The following is a 13,308-nucleotide window of genomic DNA, read 5'->3' on the forward strand; positions in this document are numbered from 1 at the left end:
TGGAAAATTCTTATTCACTTGAACTTGTAAATTGAGTCCCTTTTTGGCCATATTATCTACCAATCAATTCAACTACCTTATTTTCCCCACTCTAACTTCATTCTTGAAGGAAATGTTTCATATTTAGTTTTGATAAAAATAAATCTGGTTTGTTCTCTACATTAGGTATTATGCTAAGGCACTGTCATTTAATATTTGGGTTCCCATGGAGATACTTCCCAAGTGGGACTACAAAATTGAGGGTTCTTATTGATCCCCTGCAATTAAATGGTTCCTCTGAGAGAGAATCTGACATCAACTTCTCTCTCTTGGTGTTGCCACAAGAAAAGTAAGAGCCAGTGAAGAGGGAAGGTATACAGATGGAAACATTCCCCAGTCTGCTAAAAAGTATTGCCTTCTGGTCAACTCATAAAACTGTAAACGCTGGAGTGATTGCTTTCCAGTTATAAAGGCAAGGCCTTTGGTTGGTTTGTTTGTTTTCTAGATGAATAGATACTTGCTGAGTCAAAGTGGATAGAATTACATTGTTCATATCTGCACATATGTCCCAGTCAGGTGTTTTAATTTCCCCAAAAAAGGTTCTATGGGGTTATATCATGCCCACCCCCTCATTTGTGTTCACCCAGAACCTCAAAATATTACCTTATTTGGAAATAAGAGTCTTTGAAGATGTAATTGGAGTTAAGATGAGGTCACACTAGAGTAGGATGGATCCTAAATCCAATATGACTAATGTCTTCAAAAGACAAGGAGAAGACACAGAGACACGAAGCAGAACTCTTCATGAAGAGAGAGGCAGAGATTGGAGTGATTTGTCTATGAGGCAAAGAATGCCAAGGATGTCTGGGAACCACAGCCACGGAATAGACTCTCTTTGTGAGTGCCCGTGGGCACCAACCCTCTAAACACCTTAATCTTATACTCCTAGCCTCCACAACTGTGAAACAATAAATTTATGTTGGTTAGGTCACCCAGTTTGTGATAATTTGTTACAGCAGCCTTGGAAAACTAATATAGAAGCCTTTTTTTTTATAAAGCCTCAGTGAATAACTTTATCGAAGTGCTTTGGAAGCAGAAATAGTTAAACTGGACAGACCCAAAGATCAACCAAAATTCACCATCATCTTTTCCCAGTAGGTACCACTTTTCTTTAACCTGCCAGGATACGTGTCATATAAAACGGGGTTACAGAAGCTTTTGAATACAGATTAATTCCTGGATGTAAATTTCCAGTTACCAGAAGGTTATCACAACATGCCTTCCTGGCTTAAAATTTTCTTCTGGTCTTCATTTGATTGTTTGCTTTTGTTTTTCAATTGGCCTTGGTTCCAAATTGAACCTGGGAAAAAATAATGGGATTTGATATGACAATAAAATATTGGTTCAGTTTTCTATTACTAGGAGATTTCAATTCATTGTATGAAGAGTATCAGTGGGTTTTGCTGAACGTGTTCCAATTTATGATTAATGTTTTAAAGGAGTGGAGGTGTTTTAAAGGAAGCGTTTAAGGTTTAAATCCTATCCAACTTAAAAACAAACAAGAAAATGGCAAGATCAGACAGATCTTCTCAGAAGCACCATTATAGTCCAGGTCTTCAAATTTTTGTCCCTTTTTACTCTGTAGAAGACATAAAAGGAAAAAAATAAACCATTAAAAACTTAGGACAGGCAGTATATACTTACAACTTCAGAGTACTCAAAGATGGGGGAAGGGAGTCCATTGGGAAATTGACAACCAGGAAAAATGTGGAACAGTTTTGGGGTTGGCCTTTGGCAAAAGGGCGAACTGTCTAGGAGTCAGGTCCTTCAAACACATGGCTTTATCTTCAGACTTTTCTGTAAGGTGAGGGGGACCCTTAGCAAAGATAGGGAATGAAGGGAGAGATGAGGAGGTGAGTGATGGGTTATTGAAATCACTCTGATTCCTTTCTGGGGAAAGCTATGGCGCAGAAATGAAAAAGGTTGGCCCCTAAACATCACAACATTTTCCCATAATGTAGCTGAACTTGGCAGTCTTACCTGCTACTGTTACATCACCTGGGATTGTAAGTGCATGGTTAGTACCTTTAAAGCATCTATATACTCATTGTTTCACTTGGTCCTCATATACTCTCATTCACACACAGAACCGTAGGTATTTATGCTCCTATTTTACCTGAGACTCTGAGAATTTAAAGAAATTTCCCTGAATCACATAGCTAGTAAGTAAATGAGCTGGGATTCAGCTATTAATATGATTCCAGACCCTAGCTTTTATTGAACAAACTCTGCTGTCCTCTTGGAAAATCCCTGGAAAGCTACTTCTTTGACTATTCTGAGAGGCTGATCAGTCCAAGTCTTATCTCTGAGCTGGTCATTAATGATAATATAGCACTAGAAAATAAGCTAGGTATAGAAATTACATGTCTACTAAAATATGTCAAGTTTATATCTTTTCTGAGTATCAACAAACACATTTTAGTTCCCAAGGAAGTCTCCCTTTTCTTCCAAACAGGCACATTTCTTTAAATAGATCTTTTAGGGAATACAGAATAATTTCTAGTGACTATTTCACGGAAAATGTTCACATGGAAATGAGGGATATAAGCAGAGTACTCTAAATTTCCTTGGAGCTAGAGATTGCACCTTTCTTCATGTAATTGAACTCAAGATGAAAGCAATGGTGTCAAAATCATAAAACGTCAAACCAGCTTCCAATGTATATTGTTGAACTTCTCTGTAACTCAAGTGTTTGGAAGATGAATCCTGGCTCACTACTCTGAGTTGACCATGTGCTTTGTTAATATCAGGGGAACTTCATTAGCATCTAGTGAAGATTAAAAAAAAGTGAAGAAGAAGAAGCCATGATAATAACCAAAAATAATGTTGCTGTGTACCAGGTATTCTGTATGAATTATGGCTTGTAATTCTCACAAAATTTTAGGAAGTAAGGTTGGTTTTACTCAGATTTTTTTTTAAGTCAGAAACACTTGAGATAAGGAACTATTAACTTAGAAAAATTAAGAAATGTGTTCAAAATCCCATGACTAGTCCCAGGATTCAAACTCTCATCTATCTGACTCAAACTCCGTGCTCTTAACCCAGTTGTAAATCCAAATATGGAAGACTCAGTATTTTGATGCCTCCTTAATGGCTGAAGTGGTAGGTTGCAGAGGCATGTGAAGTATTCACAGCTATGTGTGAGCCACTGCTGATTCAGCTGTCCCCCCAAAAATATTTATTGAGTAAATTTATTAAATGCCAAGTACTATGCCATTTGCTGGTTATACAAAAGTGAACATGACACATATAATCTCTTACTTTTAGAAGAAAGAAACATCTTAAAAGTTAACCCACTAAAAATGAACTATGAGTGGTGGTAAGTACATCAAGAAAAACAAACCAAAGGCTGAAATGGAGAATGCATTTGGGGTAAGCGTGGGGTGTTAGTGAAGTGACACTTAAGATGAAGGATTAGTGGAGCTGGCGGTATGAAGAGTTAAGGTGGGACATTGTCCTCAAGACAGAGAGAACAGCATGTGCAAAGGCTCTGGGCCAGAAAGAGTTGGACATATTGCAGGAACAAAAGAGATCTAGTGTGATTGGAACACAATAAGGGCAGGAGTAAGGCCTAACATGGAATTGAGAAAAAAGCAGAACCCAGTTCAAAGAGATGTTATTCTTTAGTGAATGGGAAGTCAGGCAGCAGTGAAAGACATTGCAGAGTATGAGCAGGGAAAGGAGTAGAGACAGGGTGTTCCTGGAGCTGAATCCTACTAATTTTCGTGATGTTAGAAGACCCATTGACTTGTACTGCCACACTTAAAGAGCCACTTTAATTCTGCTCCTCGCTGAAGCTCTGTCTTTCAACACTTCCCAGGACTCTTGAGTCCTTGCTAAATTCTCTGCAACCAATTGTGTTATAGACTTCTCAGGATTTTCCATATAAACAATTATGTAATCTGCAAATAGAGATAGTTTTACTTCTTTCTTTTCTATGTATATGTCATTTAATTATTTTTCTTGTGTTATTGCAATCTTTAGTACTCTCAACATAGTTTTGAACACAAGTGGTGAGAGTAGTCATCTTTGTGTTTCACATCTTAGGGGGAAAGCATTTCAAATTTCATCAAGTATAATGTTATAACTAGGTTTTCCAAAGATGCCTTCTATCGTATTAATGAAGTTTCTGTTTATTCTTATTTTGATGAGGGTTTACAATATAAATTTATATCATGAACGGGTGACATATTTGTCAATTGCATTTTCTGCATCTGTTAATCATATTGCTTTTCCTACTTTCTAGTGTTATATTAACTTAGTGATCTTAGGGTAAATCCTACTTGGCACAGATATATAATACATCACTAGGTTTTACTTTTTAAAATTTTTGCTGAGGATTTTTTACATCAGTATTCATGAAGAATTTAATTTATAATTTTTATGAAGTTTTTGGCAGGATTTAGTATTAGGGTTATGCTATTCTCATATAAATGATTGAGACGTGTTTTCTTTTCCTCTGAATTCTGAGTTTGTATAAGACTGGTGTTATTTCTTCATTGTTTAATAGAATTTACTAGTCAAACCATCTTGGTCTAGAGTTATCTTTATGAGAAGGCTTTTGATAAGTAATTAAATGTTTTTAATTAATACTAGGGTTTTCAATTTTTCTGTTTCATGTTGTGTCAGTTTTGGCCAGTTGCATTTTTCAAGGAATTTTTCCATTTCATAACTTGATAAATTTTATGCAAAAAGTTGCTCATAGTATTCCCTAAAAACTCTAGTGAAGAACTCTTTTTTTTTTTCTTGATATTGGTCATTTGTGTTTGCCCTCTCTCTTATCTAGTTTTGAGAAATTAACAGTTTTCTTTTTTCATATTCACAAAGAAAACTCTTTTGGCTTTGTTTATTTTCTCTATTTTATGTCTTTTTTTAAAAAAATTAATTTTGGCTCATACTTTTTTAAAATTTATTTTGTGGTTACTTTGCCATATTTTTTCTAGCTCCTGGGCTATTAGATCACTGGTTTTGAACCTTTCTTCTTTTCTAAAGCATTAAAGCTGTAAAATTCCTTTGAATCATTGTGTCACCTACATCCCCTAAATTATATGTTTTGTTTTGCATTATCATTCAGCACAAAACATTTAAAAATTTTCCTTATGATATCTATGGTAACCCATGGATTATTTGAAAGTGTGTTATTTAATTTCCAAGTATTTGGGAATATTCCAGAAAATGTTCTGTTGATTTTAATTTAATTCTATTGGGGTCAGGAAACACAGCTTTTAAATTTATTAAGAAGTGTTTTGTGGTTTAGCATATGATCTGAGTTGGCGACTGTATCGAGAACATTTGAAAAGAATGTTTATTTCACAGTCGGCAAGTATAGTGTTTTATAAATATCATTTGGGTCACGGTACTTGATACTGGTTCAATATCTATACCGGTTCGGATCTTTGATGGATTTTTGTCTGGTATCCATTTGTGAGAAAGGGTACTTAAGTCGCCAGCTATGATTGTGTAATTATCTATTTTTCTCTTCAATTCTGTCACTTGTTGCTTCATGAATTTTAAAGCTCCATTTTTAGGAGCACGTTTATGACTGCTATATCTTTCTAGTGGTTGGATCCTTTAACCATTATGCAGAGTTCCTCTTACTATCTAGTACTGCTCTTTGCATTGACTAATATTGATATTAATATAAGACTTATTATTCTTAAGTTTACTGTTAGCATAGTATGTCCTTTTGACTCCCATTTACTTTCAATTCATCTGTCTTCATATCTGAAGTGTGTATTTTGTAAATAGCATATATTTAAATCTTGTTTTTTATTAGTTTTTACAATCTTTGTCTTACCTGGAATGTTTGGTCTATTAATGTACAATGTGATATTGTCACGGTTGGATTAAATTCTGTTATTTTACTATTTGCCGCCTTTTGTTCTGTTACCCTTTCCTTTCTTCATTTGGGTGACTTGATTATATTTTATAATTCCATTTCATTTCTGTTATTGGCTTTTTAGCTGTATATAATATTTTTTTTGGTGGTATTCGTGGTTACTTTACATACCTTTAACTTTGTACAATCTACTTAGAATTAGTATTATACTACTTCACCTAAGATGTAGAAAGCTTGAAACCACATGGGTCAATTTATCCTTGTTCTTTATGGTACCTATCTTTTTCTTCATGTGTATTACATATGTACTAAACATAAAGCTTCTAAGACAGTGTAACTGTTAAACAGTTCCGAGTATTTTAAAGAAAGTAAGAAGTGAAGTTGTTTTTATAGTTATTCAAATATTTACCCTTTTTTTCTTTTTTTTAATATTCTTCATTCCTTCCTGAAGGTTTGTATTTCCATCTAACATTATGTCCCTTTGGCTCAAGAACTTCCTCCAATTTTACTTGTAGTTTAGTTCTCTCAGCAATAAATTCCCTGGAGTCTTTCTTTTAACTGAGCATGTGCTTATTTTGGCTTGGTTCTTGAAGGATATTTTGTCTAGACATAGATTTGTGGGCATGGTTTCTCTCTTTCTCTCCTTTAATTATTGTGTTCCACTCTCCTCTGTTGTTTCTAGTAAGCAGCCAGTAGTTATTTAATCATTATTTTCCTATACTTAATAGGGAATACTATATAGTTATATAGTCTTATAATATGTGTATTATATATATAAGAATATAGTCTTTTCCTCTTCTCGCTACTTCCAAGGTTCTTACTTTAGTTTTCAACTTTTACCAAGTTGTACTGTACATAGGCATGTTTTTCTTCATGTTTATTATTCTTGTGATTCATTGAGCTTCTTGAATTTATGTCTTTCTTCAAAACTGGGATATGGCAGTCATTATTTCTTCTCCTCTCCTTTTTGTCCCAATCTCTTTCCTCTCCTTGCGAACTCCAGTTTCTTGTTTGAACTTTTGATATTGGCTTATTTGGTCCCTGAGCCTCTTATTTATTTCTTCTATCCTTTTTTTCTCTGTTATTTATATTGGATAATTTCTACTGATCTACCTTTAAATTTAATGACTCGGTCCCCTGTCATTTCTATTCTGCTGGTAAGCACATCCAATGCTTTTATTTATTTATATTTATTTATGTATGTATTTATGTATTTATTTATTTATTATTTCAGATACTGCCTTTGTTAGTCCTAGAATTTCCAATTTCTTAGTGGTTTCTTCTTCTTGGCTAAGATTTCTTGTTTCATTTCTTAAGTCCATACTTCCTTTATGGAAATGTGACCGATTATAATAACTGCTTTAAAATCCTTGTCTGCTGATTTTAACATCCAAAAAGTCACCCAAGAGCTAGGCTTTATTCCTTTAAAGCAGGGGTCAGCAAACTTTTCCTGTAAAAGGACAGACAGTAAGGAGTTTACTTTCTAGGAGCCTCTCACGGTCTCTGTCATACATTCATCTTCTTATTTATTTATTTTTTAACAAACTCTTCAAAAAAGTTAAAACCATTCTTAGCTAACAAGTCATACAAAAACAGGCCAAAGGCTAGATTTGGCTCTTGGACAGTAGTTTGCTGACCCCTCCTTTGAGAATGTATCATATTTTTCTGTCTCTTTGTGCATCAACTACTTTTGGATTATATTAGGGAATTGTGAGTTTTATGTTGTAAAAACCACAATTATGTTAAATTATGTTATAGTCTTGTAAGGAATGTTATTCATTTTGGGGAAGCTGGCTTTAGCTGGCAATTAACTCGGTTGGGCTCAAGCTATCCTTTTGCTGGCAGCTCAAACCTCAATTCAGCTAATTTGTTTATAGGTTAAGTGCTTAGAGTCTTCTCTGAGCATTTAAAATTTAGGGTGCAGCCAGAGATTTGGGGTAGAATCTTCACATAGAATTCAGGGCTCTGCCTCTCCATTCTGAAAGTTTTCCTTCACTTTTCCAGCTGCTGGGGATGTGCTGTGTAACTTCTGTCCTCCAATTCTGTAGCTTAGAAAGGCTGCAGATTTTTTTCTCAGTGAAAAGGCTGAGGTCTTCTGTCAGGCTAAAAGGCAACAAATTCATCCAGTCCTATTGTGCATTTCCTAGGGACAGCTCCTCTCTAGAATATTTCTGTGTGTGTTTTTTTTTATTGTTTTCCAGTCTCTGTTATTAATTCTCCAGTGTTGTTATTGTTGTTGTCTACATTATTTTCCAAAGTTTATATTTGTTATCTCCTGGAGGATTGTTCTGATAGGACCTCATTCAGCTATACCAGAAAGAAAGTTGACATATATTTAATATTATATGTCATTTATAAGTATGCCATTTGGAAATATAAGCAAATAATTTGGTTAAATAGTTCTAAAAATAGTTCTTCACATTCACAGTTCAGAATCATTTTCTGAATCACTTTTTGACTTATTTGTGGATGTCTGTGTTTTTTCATATAGTCTCATCTTTTATGCCATCAAAAATACTGGTGATGCAGCATTTTTTTTAACAGTCTTCAATTATTGTCCCCAAGGTTTTCATTCTAGCTGATTATAAGCATTCTGTAAATTTTGATGCTGGCATTTTTGATTTTTGTTTTTAATCTTACAAGAGGTTGACTACCTGTCAATAGAAGGCATTCAGACAACAACCATTATTCGTATTCCTTCCTCAAATGGTTATTAAGGATTTATTAATTGAAACATTTAAGGGATGCTATTATTCAGTAATACAAAGGAGTAAGCACTAGTTTACATATGTACAGGAAATGAGAAGTCTGTCACAATTGTGCCCTGGCTGATAGCAACTGTGAAATGACAGGGATTATAAAGCACATGACAATTTCAGAGACATTAAAATATGAAAAATGTGCATCTTATAACTGATTAAATGTAAGATTTTAGAACTAGTACAGTTGGATTTTCTAACCCTATATGCTCCCAGATCTCTGAACTTCCTCCCTTCACTAGATTTCCACTTATAAACCAGCCAATCCTTCCATGAGTTCTTGTATCATAATACCTTCTTAAGGGTGGTCAACATTAGCTAACGCCCACTACCAGTACGACTCAGCTAGTTACAACATACATCACTTCTGCCCATCGTCCATTGGTTAGAACTCAATCTAACAGCCAATCGCAATTACAGTGGAAGTTGAGAAATATAGTCTACAGATGGGGTCAGATGGTAGAGGAAGTGGGTGAAGAAACTAGCCCTCAGAGGCTAACGTTTGCCAAGGTAACACTGCAAGTAAATGTCAGAGCTGGTATGTGACATCTCTAGAGTTCAGCTTTCTCCTGTGTAAAATGGAAATATTAATAATAGTTTCTATACCATAGATCTATTCTAGGGATTATATGATATGCTATGATACGTCAAGGAGACTTTGTACCAACACTAGCATTTAGTAAGTCCTACACCATATTAACTCAATTTGACTCAGCCCTCTACAATTTTTTTTTAGTATATCTTAAGTCTACTCTTCTCTTACCATTTGGATAAATACCATTGATTAAGAAACTATTATGGGCTAGGCACGGTTGGTTATCTTTTTATGCACATTTAGTCAATTACTCCTAATAATCACATAAGGTAGGCTTAATGACCAACTGCATTTCACAGACAAGAAATGAGATTTAGCAAGGTTAGGTATCTAGATTTCTCTTGTCTCTCATTAGCTTGATGTTTTTTGTTTCTTCACAGCCCAGCTCAATTCTTTCTTTCCTTATGGAGATTTTACCTGACTAGTCCAGCCCTCACTTAGCTCCAAGGGACATTACGCGCGCGCACTCATACACACACACACACACACACACACACACACACACACACACACACTACTTAGCTCATTTACCTTGCATGATATCTAGCACTATACTGGGTGCTTAAAGGACTAAAAACTATTTTCAGTATCTGCTGTTTTATTAATTAATCAAAATAGGATTTAGAATATACTGCTTCCATTTTATTGTAATCTTTCTAAAACACAAATCTCATGTTATTCTCCTAAGTGCTTCAGTAGCACCTAATAGCCTACTGGTGAAAACCCAGCCTACATTTCTTATTGTAAAAGGCTCACTATGACCTCGTCTCTGCCAGTCACATCAGCCTCCTCTCTCATTGCTTCTTTCTAATCCAGCTCAATTAAACTGCTGTAATTAACATGGCACCCAGCCCTTTGTTCCTGCTTCTCATTAGCCTCTTATGTCCTCTTCCCCGCTCTTCACCACAAAACTGAGTCTTCAGGACTCAGCGTAGGGCTCATTATCTCTATGAAACCTCTGCTATTATTCCCAGGTATGACTGAGTACTCATTCCTCCAGGCCCCCACTCCAGCCCGTGTAGGATTTTATCATCTCATCCAGAAAATTTTATTGTACTTGTTTGTTTAAACATTGGTTTGTTCCCCTAGACTGTGAAGATAGGAAATCTGAACTCATTTCTGTAACACTAGAGTCCACCATCATGGTTAATAAATAGTTCAATCAGTTCTAGTGAATTAATGAGTTTGTTTTCCATGCACTCATCGTCTCTGCCCCATGGTTTGGATACCCTCTTCTGTACCTTACCTGCCATTGAGACAGAAGTCCTTTGGGCTCTCAGCCACAGCCCAGAATGTCCTCACCTGTCAACTGTATAGATTCTTTCTTGTATTCATCGTAGGTCCCCCACCCCTTGCCCCACAGCAGAGAATTTACAGGACTTTTTTTGCCTAGTACAACACTAGGCCTCTTACTTGTCGGCACACCATCTCTGTGTCAGTCAGCCTCACTGCCCTTCAGAGACCTCCGCTCAGGTGCTCAACCTCACCTCCCCCATTCACCTTCTTCCCATCTTACACGACCCCACCTCTGAACATCACCTTGTATAATTTTTTTCCCTAAAGAGTTGTTAACATTTGTATAGCACTTTATAATTTATAAAGATTGTTCTATCTAATCCTCAGAGCAGTTTTATGAATTATTATGGTCATCATCCCAATTATAGAGATAAATACTTTCCTTATAGTGCTGAGCAACACATCATGGATATCAGGGGTCTCAGAAGAGGAGCTCAACATGATTTTAATGAATATTTGTTGAGCACTAAAATATGAAAATCACCGGGCTTGTTGCTGTAGGGCACAGAAAGGTGATCAAGTTATAGTCTTTGTGCTCAGAGAGCTAATGGTCAGTGGAAAATAAAAATTAAAAAAGATAAAAATGCTGTCACAACAACAACAACAACAACAACAGCAGCAGCAGCAGCAGCAGCAACAACAATGTGTTTTTAGAGTGTCTGCTATGTGCCAGACATTTTAATGCACTTAATATATTTATATTCATCCTCACAATAATCTTGGGAGGTGGGCATAGCCGTACCATTCTCATGGATAAGGAAACTGAGTTTGAGAGATTAAGTGACCTGCCCAAACTTGCACGGCTAGTAGTGGCAGAGATGAGATTTTAAGCTATGACTACCTGGCTCCAGAATGCTTGCCCTTTCTACTACAGCACACTGCCTCTTGGGTGCAAATTACCAGTACAGTGTAAGCTGATGAAGGAGAGCAGAGTAATGGACAGTCCAATACTATTTAGGACTAGAGAAGAACCTCGCTTTTGAATTGGAGCTTAACATATGGAGAACATTATATAAGAGATTTTGGTGTGGGGGAAAAGTACTCAGGTAAAGAAAAATGCCTTTCCTGTAGCCTGGGTGTGTGGGAAAAGTGATTAATAAAATGTGGAGAGAGTCTGAAAAGGCTCGTGTAGGGCAGTCCAGTTAGAGGATGGACAGACTTCAGAATCACTGGAAAAGTAGAATCAACCAGAGCTAGGGGCTGATTGACTCTTAAGGAATGTTATTGGCTGAATTATATCCCCCCCCCATTCATATACTGAAGTTATAACCTCCAGTACCTCAGAATGTGACTGTATTTGGAGATAAAGTCTTTAAGGATGTAATTAAATTAACATGAGGGCATTATGGCAGACCCTAATCTGACTGGTGTCCCTATAAGAAGAGGAAATTAGGGCACAGACACAGTGGAATGACCATGTGAGGACATAGGGAGAAGACAGCTGTCTACAAGCCAAGATGAGAGGCCTCAGATGAGTCCAACCCTACCAACACCTCAGACTTCTGGCGTCCACGATTGTGAGAAAATAAATTTCTGTTGTTTAAACGTTTAAGCCCCGAGTCTGTGGTATTTGGTTGTGGCAGCCCTAGCAAACTAATACAAGGAGTGATGGAGAGAAGGGGGTCCACTATATGTGTGTGTGTGTGTGTGTGTGTGTGTATGTATGTATGTAAGTGGTTGGGAAAGAAAAGACATTGAGTTTTGTAAAGGAGATAAATATTTGTTAATTGATCTTTTCATTGATTATGAATGGAGATTGGCCAATTCCAGGAACTCAAGGGAGGCCATTTCTTAAGCTACCAACAATATATAATTTCATGTGTGACATGGCATCTTGTGGATGTTCCTGGACTGATCTGTGTTCCTTCTTCACTCTGACCAGATTGAGAAGGAAATTTTACTGCTGTGATGTCAGCTCAAGGTTGAAATATGAGTTGGCCCCTCACCTCTCCCAGTGTTTCAATAAAGGTGCTAGGGCTGATCAGAGATTGGAATCATGCTTAGCAGACCTGCGGCTGCTTTTAACTCTGCAGAAGTAATTGAGATTTATGAACTCCTTATTAGCTCCTTAAAACAAAATGAGGAACTTGAAATTCCCATCTGTCAAGATTAAGGAGGGAAGAATTTATTTTTGCTCTTAAAATCTTTCTTTAATGAAAGTGATTCCTTTTCACCTCTCCCCTTTTATATCACTTGGGAGCAATATCCCTATGAAGAGATAAGAGGGGTTAGGAGTAGAAAAATGGAAAGCCTAAATCGTTATTTTCAATTCCACAAATATGTTGAGCGTTCAGTATGTGCCAGAAATCCTGTCAGGGTTTAGGGATACAAAGATGAATAAAACAAGGTGCCTGATCTAAGTTCTGTGAAAACTTCTTTTGACTTAAATACATTATATTTTCTACCTACTATGTGTCAAGAGATTTACAACATTTTCTCACCTAGTCTTCAAAATTATTCTCCAAGGTCACTTTAAAGAAAGATTAACCAGATTGCTCAAGGTTAAACAGTGATCCTCATGATTTGATCCAAATTCTGAATCCAAATTTGTAGAAGACTGGACTGTTCTTTGGTTCAGCCATCACAGATGGCTTCCAGGAACCTTTGGATTCTGGCTTCAAGTCAAGTCAGGCAGTGCTGGCTGCCCACCAAGAAGAAGCCAGCAGTGTTGGGAGTTCACCTGGGGGATTTGGTGCCTGGTCAGATCTCCAGGGGGATATGCACATGTGTGTGTGCATAGGTGTGTGTGCATGTGCATGTGGAGATTTTTCTCTACTCTC

Source organism: Leopardus geoffroyi, chromosome A3 (genome assembly GCF_018350155.1).
Source record: "Leopardus geoffroyi isolate Oge1 chromosome A3, O.geoffroyi_Oge1_pat1.0, whole genome shotgun sequence".
Classification (NCBI taxonomy): domain Eukaryota; kingdom Metazoa; phylum Chordata; class Mammalia; order Carnivora; family Felidae; genus Leopardus; species Leopardus geoffroyi.